Source organism: Mytilus trossulus, chromosome 1, assembly GCF_036588685.1.
Source record: "Mytilus trossulus isolate FHL-02 chromosome 1, PNRI_Mtr1.1.1.hap1, whole genome shotgun sequence".
Lineage (NCBI taxonomy): Eukaryota > Metazoa > Mollusca > Bivalvia > Mytilida > Mytilidae > Mytilus > Mytilus trossulus.
Genome location: NC_086373.1, coordinates 25,625,138 through 25,646,043, shown reverse-complemented (window position 1 = coordinate 25,646,043; position 20,906 = coordinate 25,625,138). Strand labels below are relative to the sequence as shown.

The 20,906-nt window shown below is 30.7% G+C and overlaps 1 protein-coding gene across 3 annotated transcripts in view; it reads left to right on the top strand.

Moving 5' to 3' along the window:
- Positions 1 to 20,906, top strand: part of LOC134720077 (plexin-A4-like) — a 118,588-nt gene that overhangs the window by 4,414 nt on the left and 93,268 nt on the right. For all 3 annotated transcript variants that reach the window (XM_063582815.1, XM_063582814.1, XM_063582808.1), the window contains exon 2: positions 6,994 to 7,063. The gene's annotated coding sequence lies outside the window, so the exon portion shown is untranslated. The remainder of the gene's footprint in view (positions 1 to 6,993; positions 7,064 to 20,906) is intronic.

Genomic DNA, 20,906 nt, shown 5'->3' with positions numbered 1-20,906 from the left:
CTGAAGAAAAAATTATAATTGAAAAGATAAAATCTTTGTTTTCATGGATGTTTCTGATATCAATGACAATGATTAATTACAGTTGTGAGAAGCTGTGTTTACTCTAAGACAGCAACCAAACAACCAATGTCGGTTATCTTCAACAATAAATGTGTCTATATGATATGCTATATATTTCCTAGAATCTAGTAACGATATATAAATGAATGATAAAATTGAGAATGGAAATGGGGAATGTGTCAAAGAGACAACAGCCCAGCCATAGAGCAGTCAACAGCAGGAGGTAACCTACAGGTCTTCAATGCAGCAAGAAATTCCTACAATGGAGACGTCCTTCAGCTGGCCCCTATAAACAAATATATACTAGTTCAGTGATAATGAATCCCATGCTAAAATGGACTACATTTATTACTGTGAATGTGTTTAAATACTTATTTATATAGCATGATTACATTATAAATTAAGTTTTCTATTTACTTTTCTTGTAATGACAATGGAAGAGAAAAGAAGTTGTCTGAAATGGTTTGTAAGACAAAGGACTTTTTGGGGAAAACTTGTTATCTTACATGTTGTAAAAGAAAACTCTTTGTTTTATATATTGTTGCTGACAAGAATTAAAGGAGATGAAAGATTGATATAAATATATATAAGAAAATGAATTAAGGATAATAACGTTTCCAATTCATCCATTTACGCATATATGTATTCCTTCAAGAAGACTGCAATCTCCTATGGTATTTTCCCTTAAATATGCCTAGAGTGAGTCAGTTTGACTTCATCAAATAAAAGGCCTTAATGAAGATGTGGAACATCAAAGAAATTGTCATCCATAATAATCATCAACAATTGAAATAGGTTAATTTCAACAATGATCATTTAATGGTAGGATTATTGGAAAATAAGTATTCCATTGATTACAACTTGTGTTTATATCCATAAATTTGAGGAAATCACTGAGTATAAGTGATGGCTTGATTGACAGGGTCATTTATCACAACAGGTAGATTGGAGAAAAAATAAGACAGAATTATCACAGGACTGTAATTAATCGGCTTTGGCTACTTGATTGATAGAGACGGGTCAAATTATCTGTCTCTATGCTGATTATTTTGTATTATTACAAACTGTTGGTGCATTGTGGGACTATTTCCTGTAGAAATTGAATTACACAGATAACGTGAACTTGATTGATATTTTTTCTTCTGCCAATGAAATGCATAACGTGATTTCAATTTTCTATCTGACTGAGTTTTGTAATGAATTTGATCAAACGTAACAGTTTTCTGTTAATATTAAGGATTGCAAATGTTCAATCAGACTGTCTGGTAGCTGAGAATATTCTATGATTGTGTACCTAAATGTAAATAGTAGAGACTTATAGTGTGATCTGAATAAATGAACCAACTATAGGAAGTAAATAGCACATTTCACATATTTCTGGTTTGTTACACTGAGTTGTCTGAAGTTTGAATTAGGTTATAGTATGTCTGCCCCTGGTTGATTTGATAAAGAAATTTTGGTCAGACTATAAAAAATAGAGAGATAGAAAAAAAATCACATTATATACAGTTAATTGATCATTTTCTACAGAAAAAAAGACCCTTGAAATGGTCCTGAATATCATCTTGCTCAATGCTTCTATTCTCCACACCAGACCTGTGCTTCTAAGTTTATAACAGAACTAAGAACATATAGTACAACAGATTTGATGAATATTTCTGTTGTACATAGATTGGTAGTACTCAAGTACTCAGTGCTGCATTCTTTTGTACTTAGGTACTCAATGCTTCTTTATTTTGAATATTTAAGAAAAATGTGTACAGAGAACATGCTGAGGGTGCCATGTATTATTTTTCTGATTAATAATAAATAACTTGTTAAAACTTGATAAAACGTGAGATACATATTCATGTTAAATAATGACAGGGGTCAAGCATTTGAATTGTGTGTTTATTTTATCTTTATATCCTAATTATGAAAGATCAGATGTGTCAAGCTTGCCTTATCCAGAAATCTCTGAGATTTGACAGGATACAGATGCACATTATGGAGTGTTGATTCTTGTTTTATTGCTTGATGCAAAAACAATTGCACCAGTAAATGTCCAATTAATGCAGTAAAAGATAGGCCTTCAGGCTGTCTGGAATATTTCATTTTGTCAGGGTTAAATTGAATCTGTATGAAAAGTTAGACAAGCCATCAATCTGAAGTAATATAGTACAAAATATGTATTTAGTAAAAAATGTAAAAAGTCACATTCTTGTTTAAAATAGCTAACCAGTACCATGTGTCTTCATCTCTAATAGTTTCTTTCATTGTCTGTCAAACTTTTGCTCACCTTTTTAATATCTATGCCATTTTGTTCTAAACTTAAATTTAAGTGCAATTAAAAATAAAAAAGTATAAAATGCCGTATAGTATCAAATTTGTCACTACAATGTATTGGGGGAACAAATGAAAGCCTTGACTCTAGTTTAAAGTTTGAAAAAAAGTTTTCCCCAAAAAATTAATACCAAAATCTGTTCTGAGTAACATTAATCATGTGGGAACCTTGCTCCACAAAGATTCATTGCAGGTGCCATACAGTAAGTTACCGCATTAAAGCTCTTGTTGAAAGTACAAAACCAGTTTTCGTGAAAACAATTATGGAGGGTTTTTCATAATAATGTTCTTATTATAAGATAGTATGAATGACCTTAGTAAGTCCTAAAGGTTAATTTGCACAGATAAAGTGGTAAAGAAACCACTGAGACAACCAAAAAACCATGTCACAGAAAACCTGACAAAACTTAATAGACAAATAACAAAAAGACTAACAACAATTCACAAAGAACTACATGATTTATCTCCCCTGAACTCAAAAAAAAAGAAAAGGGGGTTAATGGAAACTCAGAAGTAAAGAAGAAAGACACACAACCTGTGAACAGTAAATGTTCCTGACACAACTCAGGGAACAAAATAATAATAACATAGGAACATTTGGTTTTTCATATTTCCTGTCCCATCTTGTATGTCTCTATTTGGTCTATATGAGAATCACACTTCCTTATGCTTCGCCAAACTTCTTGATTGACTTCAATTTTAACCAAATGTGCAAGTTAGCAATGTATTATCATTTATATTTTTGCTTGATAAAAAAAACATGGGGTAAAATTGTCTATTAGGTCAAGATCTATTGCCCTGAAATTTTAGACAATTCAGACAACCTGTTCTTGGGATGCTGCCCCAAAATTTTCTTAAAATTTTTGTGCCCCAAAATTTTCTTAAAATTTTTGCAGTTTTTGGTTATTATCTTTAATATTATTATAGAGAGAGATAAACTAAAAACAGCAATAATCTTCAGCAAAGTAAGATCTACAAATAAGTCAACACGACCAGAATTGTCAGTTGACCCCTTTAGAGTCATTTTTTTAAAACAATTTTCATAAATTTTTGTACATTTTTGTAAATTTTTAGAAAATATTTTCTACTGTAATTACTGGACCATGTTCATTATAGATAGAGATAATTAGCGACAAGAATATTCAGTAAAGTAAGATAGATCAACAAACACATCATGATCACCAAAACACAATTTTGTTATGAATTTAACTGTGTGCTTTGTTTATTATGCACATAGACCAAGGTGAGCTACACAGGCTCTTGAGAGCCTCTAGTTTTAGAACAGACCAATTGGTTTTTAGTTTATTTTTTACAAAATTGGTCTTTTTTAATTTAAAGTACAGGCATTGAAATTTTTATGACACAAGTTTTATTTGGAAATTAACTATGAAAGGTAAATTAGGATACATTTCATACATGGTAATGTTATTTTTTTCTCTCTGATTACCTGGCATTCTAAAGTTTAACTTTCAATAGTTAGCAGTGCCAAAACAATGATACTATCAAATTTCCTTCAGTAGGAGTGTAGAGTGAATTGATTGAGGTACTATATAATGTTTTAGATGAAACACTAATCTTTTAGTTGAATTCAGTGGATTCAATAACACCATAGTATATTCACATTTGTGTTATTAACTAAGAATGACATTTGATGGATTATTTTGCAAGCTTTCAGAATGTAAAAAAGAGGGGGATCTCGGCTACAGTGTCCTCGTAGCTCAGTATCTAATTTGAAATTTTAAAAGTTTGTTGATACTGAAAGTGTTTAAGGGGCTGAGGATCTTTCAACTGATAATTAACATCCTGATACTCATATTTACCTTGGTCAATTGAGCTTCAAATAGATTCTGTGTCAATGGTAAAAAAGGTGAATAATTGTCCTGATAAAAAAGAACTGAATTATTGATATAGTGTAAATATTGACCCATTTGTCAATTTTTACCTAACTCAGTTGACTTTGATATTCCAGTCTTCAATACAGGTCCACTGTTTACAGTTTGCCTTTTACATTAACACCAATGATGTTTGTCTGGCACTAGATAAATTTTAGGATTTTGACAGATTCATATGATTATTTATTGTCCTGATAATTTTCCTCTTATCATTGATAGTCTGAAGGGTAGTGCTTTGATCACAAGATTAATATACAGAACCTCATTTTGTTTTTATTTATGGATGATGAAAGTATGTTTCATGAAAAATTATAGTTGGGCAATAAAAATGATAAAACAGAGATAAAATGTCAAGTGAAATCTTCTCACATTTGCATCTTAAAAGGATGAGCAATAGAAAATACAATTTAAAAGGTCATATTGGAATTTAGTTTTACACCATACTGTTGTCAGTAAAGATGAACAAAAGTGAAATAATTGTATACTTATGTCATGTTTATAGGAGAAAATGGCAATATACTTAAGCATTAAGATATAATTACCAGATGAATTATTCCTCTCTGATACATATATTATTGTTTCCAAATAAAGAAATTAGGACTTATGCTGGTAATTTATTTTTCTCATCAATTTGAAAACGGACATTGTAGATGAATATTTTTCTGTTATGTTTAATTAGACCATCATTTATTGTATAAATGTGGTGTTCTTTTTCAAGTTGAACAGCATCATAGCTTTAGAGAATGATTTAAATAAGAAAACACATAAATAAACATGGAAAAATCAATGAAAATCTACAAAACAGAGATGAAAATTGTTTGGTAATTGCCAGTAATTGTGCTTTCACCACATGAACTAGTACAATATTCTTTAAAAAAAAACCAGTTAAAAAACATGGCAGCTGAATTGCCTTGGGATTATGATACAGTTTTCAGATGTATCATTTCGATGTTTAAAACTATTTTTATTTAAAACTGACAATACAATTATTCACGTTTCAAAGGAAACAGTTACTGATTAATGGCTTGTGAGATAAAGGGCGTAAACTCTTATCTCCTACATGAAGTGGTGCTATTCATATTTCATGGCATTTTAAAATATGATATGGCTTAAATAATATAATTATTTGCTACAATTAGCCACATATGTTTGACTACACCATTGAAAATGTTCTGACTCATTTAGTGGGCATATTGATCCATGCTGAGCTTTGGTATAGTACACTTTCATATTAGCCGATTTTTTGTATTTGAAGAAAATAATAAAAGTGATTACTTTTCCGAAAATCTCTTACACTATCAGATAGATTTATTTAATTGCACCTGAATCAACTGAAATAGTACATTTAACTTGAGCGAAACTGTCCCTTGTAAGATCATTCAAGTACCCCACGCTGTATTCAGTTTTTATAGATGTCTTCCATCATAGCTCTTCTTTACTTTACTGATATTCAAATTCATATCAATATCTTCTGCTATCTGATTTTCCCCTTCAAATTAGCAAACTCATCGAAGGTGGTCGTTATTGGAATTTTCATGCTTAAGGGTACTTCATTTTTAGTGGAATATCAATTTTTAAGATATACTGATTTTGTCTTTACAAATTAGCTCGCTAACGAAGATTTATAATTTCTGACATATGGTTCTGATAAAATTCTGCAATTTTTTTCCCTGTGAAGAAAAAGTAATGAAATTCAGCACTAAAAGCTTTTAGCTAATTTTGATAAATTGTAATGTCATGTTTAAGAAGTTTTGTACTTGAGTTGTCCCTGATGAATCCACTTGTTTATAGTTGTTAATTGTTTTGATTGAGTCTTATTGTCAGATAAAGGGTAGAGTTGAGGTAAATCTTCCTCTTGGCAGATGAGTTTATCAGAGGTATCTATTTTGTTGTCACTAAATTGGATCACTTCTTCATTCTTGCTTTGTGTTATATATATACTTTTTCTAATCTGCCACCCTTTAGTTATGGCTTGACAGATTTAAATTAAAATTTCCATATGCTAGATTTAACTTTGGTTCTGACTTTTATTAAGGTTGTAGCTTTGCATGCAAAAATATTGACTTTGCTAATTCTGTTGATATTATTTTGGACACCCCAGGTTAAATATCACTTCTTTGGAAGTCACACTCTACACATTTTTACTGGTAAAGGCGCATCTGTACAATTTTATACACCACCAAACTTTCGTACATTGCAAATGTACTATCCTTTTCACAAGGCTGATTTGTGATACCTACAGCCTAAGGAAAATCATCTCCTTTGCAGCATAGCATATACCATAGACAACTTTTCAATAAATAGAACAACTGCATATGTGATCTCCTTGTAAGGTGCTTGCCTTGACTTCAGGTAGTTGTGACTTCGATCCCAGTTTTAAATTAACACTAAAGACCTTAAAATTGCTGTTTGCTGCTTCTCTCTGTTCTGGAGTCTGGTTGGCAGACAAGTCTTCCTGTGGACTGTTACTTTGAAAAATAAAACCCTACAAATCTGTCTCAGCATTTTGCTGAGGAACTTTTTTTTAAAATGAAGGTGTTTTACTACTAAATATGCATGAAATTTTGGCCAGGGCACTTTCAGTTATTTGTGGACTTGTTAGATTGAAATTCTCTTTTGTTTGGTATTTTATGTCTCTTTTCGTGCTAGGCATTTTTAAAAAGCAACTAATCTTCAAATCATCCATTTGTGAATAGAATTGTTTTTCTTTAAATTTCAGTGTAAGACTAAAAGCAACGGAACTACTTGGAATTACGTTTAAGTTATATTGAAGGTTAATGCCTTGGACAGTAAGTACACATTTCTCTTATGGATCCCTTGGATTTATTAACTTATTATTATACTTGCACTTTTTGTAAATGAAAGTTATACCATTTTGAGCTGAAAAATTTTGTCGGCTTCATCTAAAAATACTTGAAAAGTACAATTCTGTTTTGGTTTATAATTTGCAATGATGCAATTTACATTTCATTTATATGAAAAACTTACTACAGGATAACTGAAAAGTTTTCAGTTGAAATAATCATGAAAATGAGTTTAAGTTTTCTATTGTGTAAACTTGTGTGAATCTGATGTGGAGAAAATAACAGATTATATGTATGGTATGCTAATAAGCAATTATTGGTATGCCAGAAACTACACCCCATTAACTTGCTGCAAATTACCAAGTGATAGTTGTAAGTTATTGCACATTAACAGGGTGAATGTTTTAAGACAACTTGCATCGCTATGTTAATTAACTGGTGGCATATTTGTGCAAAAAAATCAGCGTGGAACTGTTTTTATACATCTGATACTATATTTTGACCTTATATCATTCAGCAGTTTTGTTTAGTTTTGCATTCTTACATCTAGAATTACTTTGGAAATGGGGCATAAAGTTATGTAAAATAGAATTATTTTTGTTTACTTTGTACTGGTTTATTTTTCTGCCTTTGATTTTGGAAGTAAATTTTACAATTTTATAGATGTTTAAGTTTATTCTCCTGAAACAGCTGTTCTTTGTTAATATACATTAAAAACCTAAATAGGATCAACACTGTATGAATGTTATTGGAATATAATATTGTAAACTTCCTAAAATTTCAGTGCACAAACTTCATCTGTTCTTGTTTTAGTGGAAACAAAATATTCTTAAAGATATATGTAAAATCTTGCATTCAGTTTGTAGAAGAATTACACAGCCAGCATTTTACGAGTAAAACAAAAAGCCATATTTTGCTTCTGGTCATTTGTCATCTTTGCTTAAACCAAGGGTTACAATCCAGTCCCTTACAGCTCAGGAAGGGACTGGATCTTAACCCCCTCTTAGGTGAAGATGGTCATTTGTCAATCTAACATTGCCTTATCGTCATTGTATGTCAAACGTTTACAGAATCCTAATGTAACTCAGTTTCATTAGGCCAAACTAGTAAATTTCTGATAAGATGAACCGAAATTGTTGATTGACTGTCTCCTTAGTCGGGGAAAGTATTTTTTTCTATTACTCCATCGCTTTCTGTTCTGACAGAGAACAACCTCAGTTTGGTTCAGAACTCAGACACTTCATGTCAGTATGATTAGTATAAATATAAGAGATGTTAGGGTGTATCTCAACGAGACAGCTTTCAAATGACAAAAATAATCCAAAGCTATCTTAGAGAACAACATTGCAGTCTTTCAAACATAAGACAGGTGTCTACATAATATGTCAAGCTCTTAATTGCCTGAGTGGAAAAAAGTTGAAGAACATATTTTATCTACTGGTAATAAAATAAAAACAACCTGTTTTTGGAATTTGTTCAGATAGATCTTCTACAAATTGTCAGTGACTGCAGGTCTTTGAATGATGTCTGGTTAATGTTTTCACAGTCTTTCTCAATTATGAGCATTTAAGTGTTTATGAAATGATACCTGGTTAAAAGAAGGCTTCATAATTGACAAATGTTTGACAATGTGTTTATTTTTGTAGAGAAATCAGAATGTCTTGGGTGCTTCATCAAATACAAAAACTTGTTTGATTTGGATTGTCAAAACAGTGTAGATATCAATGGAATATCAACAATTCTTTCTGTAAGAAGATGAGCATGATGATAAGCATACTTATTCCATTCTATACTGATACTTCTTAAATGCAAATTGTATTGTAGTTTGTCAAACCTATGTTGAATCATTAGTATACGATGGATATTATACTTTCCGTAATGATAGAATATAATGCAACCAACGTATCCTGCTTGAAATCCTACTTTCACCTCAGTCCTCATGGGTGAGTAGGTGTCTTAGACTAACGAAAAGGGTACTTTTACGTTAAATAATTGAATAAATTTATAAATGAATAAGTATTATTACCTGAGCTTACCTGAGTTTACTTGTCAAATAAATGTGCGCAATTGTAATCAAAAGCTGGGCGCAAACGTAATGATTTTTCCACGCAAAAGTAATGCACCGATTCAATCAATCAAATATTTCTGTTGCATGACTTTTTTACTTGAAATTTGATGCTGTGTTGAATATGAAAGTATGTCAATGCTCGACCATGGCTTTTATTATGATAATTATTTTAAATTTTGTCACACCTGGGTCGTATTTTATCATACATGTATAGATTTGAACAGTTTACATGTCTGAAAAGTATAGTATTTTTTAAAAACTTGCAAAAAGATATAGAAATTGTGACTTTTAAAGTCTGTTTTATGAAATGCATTGAGATAGTGATTTTTGTGAACAAAACTGTTGATAATTCATATAGATATTCAGAAATAACGCAACAGTAATTCAATTCAACAGCATTTTTATCCTTGCATATATATGCTATCATGTCATATATAGCCTCATTCCAAAAAACCTGAGTTGACATTTATTGCCAATATAAGTATGGATCTCTGATATTTTGCTGCACAATATTTGTAATTTAGACATAATTGACATTGCATTATATAATGTGTTTAGTGAAGAGAATACCATGTAAAAAGGTTGTGAAATTTGATAACATAAAAGAACCTAGGATTGTTTAAATCTCTTGATATTTACATTAATGTTGTCAGCATTAATATTTCATCAAACTATTTTTTGGAGTAGATCTAGCCCCATGGAATGTTTACCCTGTAAACAGAGTTTTAGCATGAGATGAACAACTGCAGCTTAAGTATTGAAAACACATGTTTTACTCCAAGTTAAATAACATTTACATGAAATATAATACATTTGAATTAGCTTTTTAAGTTTTAGGCACAGCTATTTGATTCATAGCCATCTTATAAGTTAAAAAAAATCAAAATTTTAAATTAAGAACTCGTTTAATTTATCAAATGCATCAGTTGCCATTACGCTTTTTGTCCCTGTCAGTTCTGGGTCCATTTGTTATAACAAAACTTCAAAAATAATTTAAGAATCTTTTTATATTTAGGGGTTTGATGATTTGGAAGACACTTTCAGTGGATTCTTTCCTATAACATATATTTTTATCAATTTTCAGTTATTTTGCAGGAGTGATTTTTAAAGTTCTGCTACAAATTATTCTCATTTGATTAAGACTGTATGATAACCCCAGGGAGTAATCTTTAATTCAGTTTGGTCAATCGTAAGACATGTCTTGATTTTTGTCTATTTTGGACCTTTTAAAAAGTTGGTCAACAGTTTATTTTGATAAACAAGTAGAAATAGGTGAAGGAGATTTCTGATTTAGATTAACCAAGATTTAAAGAAAGTATTCTGCATTTTAAAGGCAGTCAGTCTCTCTTTCCGTCCTTCCCTCCTTCCGTCCGTCCGTCCCATTTTCATAAAATAACAAGCTATATCTTGGGCATACATGTCCTTTAGACACACTCCTCTTTTATTATAATGGCCCTGCTGCAAGGCAAAGTTGGCATAAAGTGTAGCCCTTGACCGTCTTTTTTATGCCCCACCTATGATAAAAGAGGGGCATAATGTTTTCTGGTCTGTGCATCCCTTTGTTTGTTCGTTTGTCTGTCTGTCCCGCATCAGGTTAAAGTTTTTGGTCAAGGTAGTTTTTTCCAATCAACTTGAATTAGTATACATGTTCCCTATGATTTTCAATGCCAAGTTAGATTTTTATCCCCAATGTCACGCTGAACATAGAAATGATAGTGCTAGTTTCAGGTTAAAATTTTTGGTCATGTTAGTTTTTGAATGATGAAGTTGATGTCCAATCAACTTGAAACTTAGTACACATGTTCTCTTTGATATGATCTTCCCTAATTTAAATGCAAAATAAGATTTTTTGGTCATGTTAGTTTTTGAATGATGAAGTTGATGTCCAATCAACTTGAAACTTAGTACACATGTTCTCTTTGATATGATCTTCCCTAATTTAAATGCCAAATAAGATTTTTTGCCCCAATTTTACCGTCCACTAAACATAGAAAATGATAGTGTGAGTGGGGCATCCATGTACTTTGGACACATTCTTGTTTTCTTCTGGTCTTCCATGAGTCCCATTTTCATTTCTAAAGCAAGCTTGAGTGGGGGGGCATTTATGTCTGCAGACACTTTCATATTTTTTATTTTAATATCTTAAACAATTTTTTTTATTCTGTCATTTTCTTCATGAAAATCAAAACAATTTCCAGAAAATTAGAAATTAAAAAAGGTGTGGACTCTAGTGATGATTTGAGCAATTATATTGCATTCTTCAATTATGAAAAACTGTGTGATGCATTATATAACATTTACATTATGAAAGAACTGTTCATATATTATAGTTTTGAAATATCATTTTATTTTGTCTGCTTCTGTTTTTTATGTCTTTTCCAGCTCTGTGAGTTAAATAGATAGCTGTTGCATAATAGAGCAATTTATTTTCTGTTATAATAAAAAATCCATGAAACATATTTCTGATCTTTATCATTGAACATGTTTTTGGTTCTGTTTTTGAAATGCAAAATTGATAAAAGTGTATTAGCATATAGTGCAAAGCAATTAATTCTCACGATATCAATTTTATTTTTCACCCTTTTTTGATAAATTTGTTTGCTATTATTATAATTTGGTGCCAGATTGATGAAATGCACAAATAATTTCTACAATTCGACATCCTATTTCCATATGTTAAAGAAATCAAGAATTTTTGAAATTGCAAAAAATGTTTGCTCTCACTGTTTGATTGACACACGACTTGTTATAGAGATACGATTCTAAGAGCATGCCAGGAAACTGTGGTCTCTGAAATTACATAATATGTGCACCAGAACTAGTCGCAACTAAACTGCACTTGTGTGGTAACACAGTATTTTGTTGATTTTGGCTTCACGTGAGATCTGTTATATCAGAGAATGACTAAATCTGTTATTTTGAAACAGAGTTCCTTGTTGTAAACTTTATCAAAACAGTAAATCAGTTTATGTTTTTGGCAGGTAAATTAATTGCGGGAAAACTATATTTTTATGTAATTCTACACTTTTGTTTTCTATATTTTACAAAAATGCATTAAGATTAAATTCAGTATCTTTGGGAAAATGAAATTGTAAGTCAATACAATGTAATGAAATTTAACAAATTGTATATGAATATTTTAAATGCATTTAAAAAAACCCAAAAAACTGCAACTGAGAGATTGTACATGTACCTCATAGTAGCATGATGTATCTTTCTGCTTAATTTGGGATAACAAACAACACAGCTATTTTTGATACTAAGCAGATAAATTCACATGGAATTGACATGATCTTGTTACGATTATGTGTGTAATACTTGCCACTGGTAATTTACTACAATCAATAAATAAGGTGTGTATGGCTTATTTGTTTGCTTGAAAATTTATATACGCTTATTCCTTTAACTGATTAATAAAGAACTTAAATAATTGTTGATATTTCATAACATTATTTCATTATGACTTTGGTTCCTTGTACATTACCACTTTTAAAATTATCTTTTTTTAGAAGTTCTTGAGTGCAATAAAACAAGATTTATAGTGGAAGATATTCTATGAGGAAATGTTACTCTGCTTCAATAGAAATTTAATCTAGGGTAAAATAATTTGTAAGATTTTATGAGCCATACAACAAGTATTATATTATGGTTATTACATCTAGTTTGGAATGATTTCAAGGGATCAAACTACTCATAGTATACTATAAACAAATTCTTTGTTGTTGGTAAAACAGCTGTTATGTATAGCAATAGCCCCATGGCAGAATATTGGTGCCATGTTATCTTTGTTTTGGAAGAAGTTTTACTTCTCTCATTCTTCTCAGCTAGACTAATTTGTCTGACTAAGATTCCAATTCTATTGTTAAAATATCGAGAAATTCATTAGCAAAGTTATTTTGATGTTTTATATATTTAAGATTTTTTTCTGATGACTAAAATACTAGTTTAGTTTGGCATCTTATTGTGCAATTACTTCCAAAAATATCATTCTTTTCAGAAATGTATATTTCATTGAAATTTATTTTGTCATTTTGCCATGTATATGTCTGTGATCATAGAAGCCAGAAATGAATGTTGAAAAGGGAAGTACAATGTAGACTCCTGTTAACCAGACAATACATTTCTGTTCTATAGGTTGATAATAAAATATTGGGAGTTTTTATTCTGAAATGAGTGTCTATTCAGATATTGTTTTCTGGTTTAAATTTGGTGATTTTCTTTGATTGTAGTCTGTGGACCTACAATGGTTTGCTTTTACAAATTGTGACTTGGATGGAGAGTTGTCTCATTGGCAACATACCAAATCTTCTTGTATAAATGCCATGGTTTCAAGCAAAACAAAAAATCAACAAACAAGACCATTTAGGGTGCTCTTATTTGTAACCATCAGCAGTACATGTCGTATGTTATGGATAACTTTTAAAAATAAACTGGTTATTTAACTTATTAGTTTGCCTTGATCATACGTAAAGGAGCTTAGCAGACAGTGGCCCAGTGGAAATTTTCTCATGGTTTTTATGGCTTTGACATAAGCACAATTTTTAGTTTTTTGTGTAGTGTTATCTGGATAGTTGTTTGTCAATTGTTGTTTTTTTTAATTTTGAAAATTGTGTTATAAAACTTTTTTTTTTTTTAGTATTTAATGCCTTTTATATCTTTAGTTAGTTTTTTTAGACATTTTATTTAACATCATTATAATTGTAAAAATAAGGATATGGTTTAACAGTTGAAAACACAAAATTACTACAATTAAATGAAGAAAAAAACAAAAGCAAAGGAACAGCACTTTTACAATAATAAGGCCTTTAACACGGAGCAAAACACGCTCAACTCACTAAAGATAAAGATGTCCCATGGCAATTAGATTTGTCTCCTACAATGCATCAAAGCTCTATAATCATCCCATGAGAACTTTCAACTTTGTAAGATGCCAGAAATAAGTAAGAAACTTACTGTTTTGTGTTACTTAATACATTTTAAGCAAAAATCAATATTTTTTTCTTGTTAGAAGTAAAGCTCTTGACACATTGGTAGATAGTGAAATCTTATATGCCATGCAAACTTGCAATCTGAAGTAATTAGTAGTAGATTTCCACCTGTCTTCTACTGCACAGGTAATTTGTTTCTGATTATAGTTCCAAGTGAATACTAGCTGGCAGCTGGGATGATGGATGGGTTATTCTATCTTTGAAGTGTGGTCAGTTTCATTACCTATGTAATGAGTGATTTGGCCTTTATATAAACATAATAGGTGGACAAGGATAATTTTGATGGGAGTAAAGACTGTGTGGGACATTGACTATTTTAGACAAAGCAATAGAGAAGGTAGGATGTTGTTTAGCATGTTTCAGTTTGGTTTTGAATTTGTTGAACAAACTTTAATACTTCTCTACATTCATTCAAATTAATTTTTTGATTTCAAAAAGTTTTTAATGAGCAACACTGAAAGTTCTTATAATTTAAAAAGAAAAGTATGAGGTTTAAAGTTGTGGTTGCATTAGAAGCTTGAGGGAAGTGCTATTTTGCGGGTTGCGGGTTGAAGTTTGCATGCAGGTTTCAGGTCACACATAAATATTATATGTATGAAAATACCAATCTAATTAAAACGGTTTTTAACTGGATTGTGAAAATACATGTATAAAATCTACCCCATGACTAATAGATTTAAAATCACTTCTAACAGTACTCATCCTGTAGTGATAAAGCATAAAAGTAGGGTAGAAGTTTTGGTCAGTTATCAGTTGTCAGTATTTGATTTTGTCATTTCATTATAATTAAATTCACTTATCATAATTTTAGTACACATACATGTATCATTTAATGCTTATCATACTGCTCAATTGCTAATTATAGTTCTAAACATTGATTCTAAATAAAGTGTAAGCAATAAAAACTTATTTACATAGGCTGAACAGGTACTATCATAGAACACATTAATCTGTCTTAATCTAGTTACATAAACAATTAAATTCCTTTCAGTGGGCATTTAACATCTTTGAGGCTAATATTAAGAAATTATTGGGTTTAAATAATTGTATATGCCCTTGCAACCCGCGACCCGCAACCCGCAACCCGCAACCTGCATTTTAGACAATTTCGAAGCTTGAAACATAGTTCACTTGTTCATTATGATGAGAATTTAGAAAAAGAAAATATGCCAAATTTATTACCAAGATATCACAGTTATGGTGCAAGTGGGGTACACTGTCCTATTAGAACACATTTATTCCAGTTCCTATGCCATTTTCAAGTGGTTGGCATTGATTTGTTAGAGCATTGGCTTAAAGACACAACACATTAATGTTTTATTGCCAATCCATGTTTTTCCATGTTGTATCAAAGAATTTTATTCAGGGTTAGAAAAGTTGATCCATATAAAGACTAGGATGTACTTTACTGCTATTATTAGATATTACAGTATTTTTGTTGTAATAAAATTTTCAGTAAAATACAAAGTTTATTGCTATTGTAATTTAGCAGTAGCTTGAAAATGCTCTCTGTTTTGAATTAATTTTGTTATTTATAACATGTTTAAAGATAACTGTTTTTCATTGCATAATGTACATTAGACACATTTTATCTGATTTAGGAATTTTTAAAGCAATATTAAATAAATAAAATGTCTAGCCAGACAGAAAAATATTTTTTTGAAAATTTAATTGACCCCTTTGGAACTTCATTGTAATTTTAAATCTAGTCAGTCTGCCAGTAAACAAGATAAAATAAGGTTTTATTCTTGGATAATCATTTTATCACCACTTCATGCAACCCTATTCACATCTCTAAATTGTATAGAAAAAAATGTAATAATAATGTCTTAAATTATTAAAACCTCATGTGATTTACTGACTTGAATACCATGTCTGATCAGAAATAATGTGACATTTCAATTTTCACTAATTTCCATTAATTCCTATTTTTACATTAGAAAAAATTATCCAACTGCTGTTCATTTTTTATTTCCATTTTTTTCTCATAAACCTAATCTTGATCATCAGATATGACAGTTGTAAATATCAAAGAGAAATGGTATGTTTTATGTGGTTTGATTTCTCATTTTATATTCCATAGTGGCTGTAATAATAATACTGTAAAAGTAGGCTATTTTGGATCACTTTGATAAGTCATTTTACATTTTAACATATGTGTTTAGATTCTTATATATAACTGCCTTCGTTAGTGTAAAAAAATGGAGAAGCGATACCAAGTGGGGGATCAGAAACCCTAAATTGATGAAAAACACACAATACCATAGTATAAAGAAAAAATGATGCAAGGACAAATACTACTTGTAACTTAAGATTGAAGAAGAATAACCTCTCCAAAAACCAATACTCAATAGAAGCCGTGTGTTTCATTTGTTTTAAGCTTTCTCTTAAATGATTTCAAATACATGTATTCACTGTTTTTTTTCCAGAAAAGATGGTAGACTTTATGACTTTTTACTGAGCTTTGGTCTGCTAATTTGTTTTTATCTTTTATAATCCTGATTAAGTAATGACATTAAAAATTTACATTCAAACGCATACCACTATTAATAATAATACTCAGATGTAGTGTAATTGTAAATGAGAGAACTGTCTACCAACGACAAACAGACAAATTTGTGAGAACAAAATGTTTGACCTTCAACATCAAGCAAAGGCAATACTATAATGCAAGCTATAAAATGCTTAAGGTGACAACTGTAAATTAATATTGTTACTGAATTTTGAAACCAATTATGGCCTGATTTATGCTAATAATTAAACAGAAAACAAATTATGGCAGAGGCAGCAACCAATGCCAACCACTGGGTAACAGGCACATAAAGATTATGGTGGGAATTTAGCATGTTTCTGTCCTTACCTTCGACAATGATGTAGCAGCACATTTGATGAACATGAGAATAGTAAGCACACCAGCCAAAAAAACAACAACATTGAAAGTCAACCTACTTTTAAGGGTGTTTCAACCTTAGAAACTTGTATATATCTAGAATTTTCATACCCGCCAATTGTCACTATTTGCGGGGGATTTCCCCCATGGAGGCTCCCAAATGGAAATTTTGTAAGAGCAATTTTGTCCACTATTTTAAAGAAAACAATTAATTTAACAATGGCTATGAGCTTGTTAAAGCACAAAGAAGCCATAAAACCACATTAGAATATATTTGAAGGCCCCCTTGAAGGTTTTGTAGGACTATATATAAACCATCTCTCACGTAAAACCCCCATGGGCATTTTGAAAAGTTGGCAGGTATGAATTTTAGTTTTTCCAAATATTTTTTAGTGCTACAAAAGAAATATGTAATAAATTGATCCACAGCTAGGTTGCCTTCTGTCTTCTTGTTTGCAATCAGTATCTTGCTGTTGGAAGATGTTATCGCACAGTAACTAAGTATTTAGTAATATGGTATTAAAGTTTAAATAAATCTCTCAAGTCATCTGATAATGATATTGATAGTAAATAATTGCATATGTTTTATATACTTGGGTAAGTAGGTACTTGCAAATTAACATAAGTTGTAGCATGAATCATGTTCTGTCATAGTTTTCATTGATTTATCACAAGTTTGCACTCTATGTCAAGTGTCAGTGCAAAGTGTAGAGTGAAAGAATTTTAGTTTGGTATAAATTTAGTGTGACACCTGTTGATTTATTTAAGCAGCGTTTAGCTAACACATCCACCCTTCCCTTCCTTGTCCCTTTAATGTGCATGAAGTATTTTCGACTGGGTTTTAGGCACACAACATTCAATTAATCATAACCCCCTCTCCCTTGAGAATATGATAAAGCATTTGTCTAATAACTTCATTTAGGGGTACTGATAACACCCTATGATAATCTTAGTCTGCTTTACATATATATCTTACACTTAAAATTATGACATTATGCATAACACAAGGTAAAAGTTATATGTATAATGAAACCCGCTTTTTATGCCCGTCCTGAGGGGCATTATGTTTTTGGGTCCAGGTAAAAGTTTTTGGTCAAGGTAGTTTTTAACGAAGTTGAAGTCAAATCAACGAGAAACTTCAGTACATATTTTTTTCTATGATATGATCTTTCTAATTTTTAATTATTATTTGCTGAAACTAAACAATCGGGAAGAAGAAGAAGAAGAATCTGATACCACTGTAGACCATTAAAATGCAATAAAATGTTCCAAAGTTTTCTTGCAATATAACAATGCACATCTCTCACAGTAATTGTCTACTTAGTATCTATAAAGTCAATTTTCTTTAGTAAATATTAACTTTACGACTATTAAAAGCTTTGTAATTCCCAGACCCAAAAGGAGTAGGGGCATTAAGGCCTAGTTTTGGCCCAAGAAAATGAAATGTTTGATAACTCTTTCAAATTGGCACATAATGTTTAAAAATGCTTAGGGTCAAGAAATATAAATGAAAAGCATTAAGATTTGTATCTGATGACGTCACAATTACGTCATCATATGAACTGTTTTCACAAAAACCATGAAAAATACAGAATTTATGCAGTTTTCTGACTTTATTTCTGTTGTGGAAACATCCTGCACAGCCGAGAAACAACAAAATAATTTAACAAAAGCTTTATTATAACTATTGGCATTATCTCCTCAAATATAAAGTTGTTTCTACGGTGCGCACATACTTTTTCAGTCTAAAATATACTTAAAATTTGATGAAAAAACAAGGAAAATCACGAAATCTAACAAAATATGCAAATTAGGTTATGATTTGTTGCCATGGTAACTTGTTCGATGTAATTTTTTATGTGTTTTTGTTTGTACCTTATAGCTTAGACAAATTTTCAGTAATTTAAGAATATGTATGATTACTTTAAAATTTTCAGTAATTTTTGGGCCAAATAAGGGCCTTATTGCCCCTACTCCTTTATCAAATAATATGCTGCAACTTTTTTAGGTACAGTTTAAGGTCAGTGTTATTGAACTTCAAGGTTATTACCAGAATTTATGAGGTAAATTGAAACATATTTGGTATTTACCGATAGTGAGTATGTCTGTCTGCTTTCTAAATCCCACATATCGTTTGCCGATCAACAGAATTAGAAAAGAATTTAAAACTTTAATTGATAGCTTTTCAAAATGCAATTACCCAATGCTTTAAAGTTGATTTGCATATAAAAAAGAACAGATGATGCATTCATACCTGGAATCAATGATTAGAAAGTTCACCGACTACTTTCATGATATTCCCAATTTAGCAAACTAATTAGTTTGCATGTGAGAGTGGGGGCATAAAATTCAGGAAAAAAGTTTTTAAAAACAATTTATTTTGGCATTATTGTAGAAAAACATGAAACTTGATGTGGAAAACTAATTACTTCTTATTGAAGCCGACATCATAAAACTATATATAATTGACAGAAAGTCATGAAGTCTTCAATTTTATTAGTGTTGCTGGTTCTCAATATTAATTTTTATGTATCACATCTTTTATAAGTTTCTGTATCCATAATTTTGTAATCCTTATTAACATGCAAACTTCATTAAGCATGTTATTAGAATCAGAAAGTAATTAAAGTTAGCATTATTAACACCCTATAGTGAAAGATCTTTGACTTTGATCTATAAGAACAGCATCATGCTATTCAGCATTTATTTCATGTCCATCCTAGCATTTGGTGTGGTTTTTATTATACATCCACATGCTTTTCTTATTGAAAATATACAAGTCTGATGAAGATAAAACATGCATAAAACTGCAGGTTCCTAGCAACTGAAAATAGATCAGTATGCATGAGGAAATTTACATCTCTTTTGAAGCTATTTAGATAATATGTATCACAATTGCTTTATATTAATCTTAATAACATCCACTTCCAAAATCAAAGTGAGTAGTTAAACTATATACTGTATTCATCAAAGAATTAAAATGAAATTTTAGACTTAATATAGTAACTTTTAAGGCTGTATGATCTACTTGAGGGTGCATGATACAAAAAGAAAGGTCAGCTACTTATACTTGAGGTTTCAGTCACAAAAAGAAGAGATGAGTGGATCATTATTGGCATGTTCCTGCTGTAATAAATGTTTCCCTGGCTTTTACCATTATTATTGAACATACGTTCTATGAAATCACAATTTATACTTGACATCATTTTGAAATTCATAAGAAAAAAATCTGGAGTACATGTTTACATGTTTGACAAGAAGCATTTCAAGTACCGGTAACAGTAAGTTGTTCTCTTTGTATGATCTCATAATATCTTTGACTATAAATTTAAGTGCTCCATGCATGAAATGTGTATGCAGTTACTTACCCTAAGTTAGGTCATGCTATATATAGCTACTTTATAGAATTCATTGTTTTAGGTATTACTAAGCATTATTTATAGGTTCAAGTTCTAAAGTATGAGAATGTGTTGTTCCTTGGAAGTGTCCCCTTAATGTTGGTAAATATGTTTCATGTCATAATTGTCAACTTCCATAGTCTGATATGCTGCTAGTCTTACTCCAGAGGTAGAGTGCCGTCATCTTATATCAAGTATGAAAACTGTACTTTAAAACTGGAGACTTGAAAAAGTACGCTATACCAGTTAATGATTATGTTTTCTGATAGTCTGAATTATGAGTAAGGATGTTCTTTGTAAGACAACACATGCATTCTAGTTCCTAACTTCAAAAAGTATATGAAGGGGAAAACATATTCAGGGGAACTGAACTAGAAAAAAGATGTACCTATGTATTACTAAAGGATAAAACAAAATTGAACATCACAAAAAAAGTAAATGGAGGCCTTAAATTGTTTACAAGTCTCCACTCAATCCAGCATAA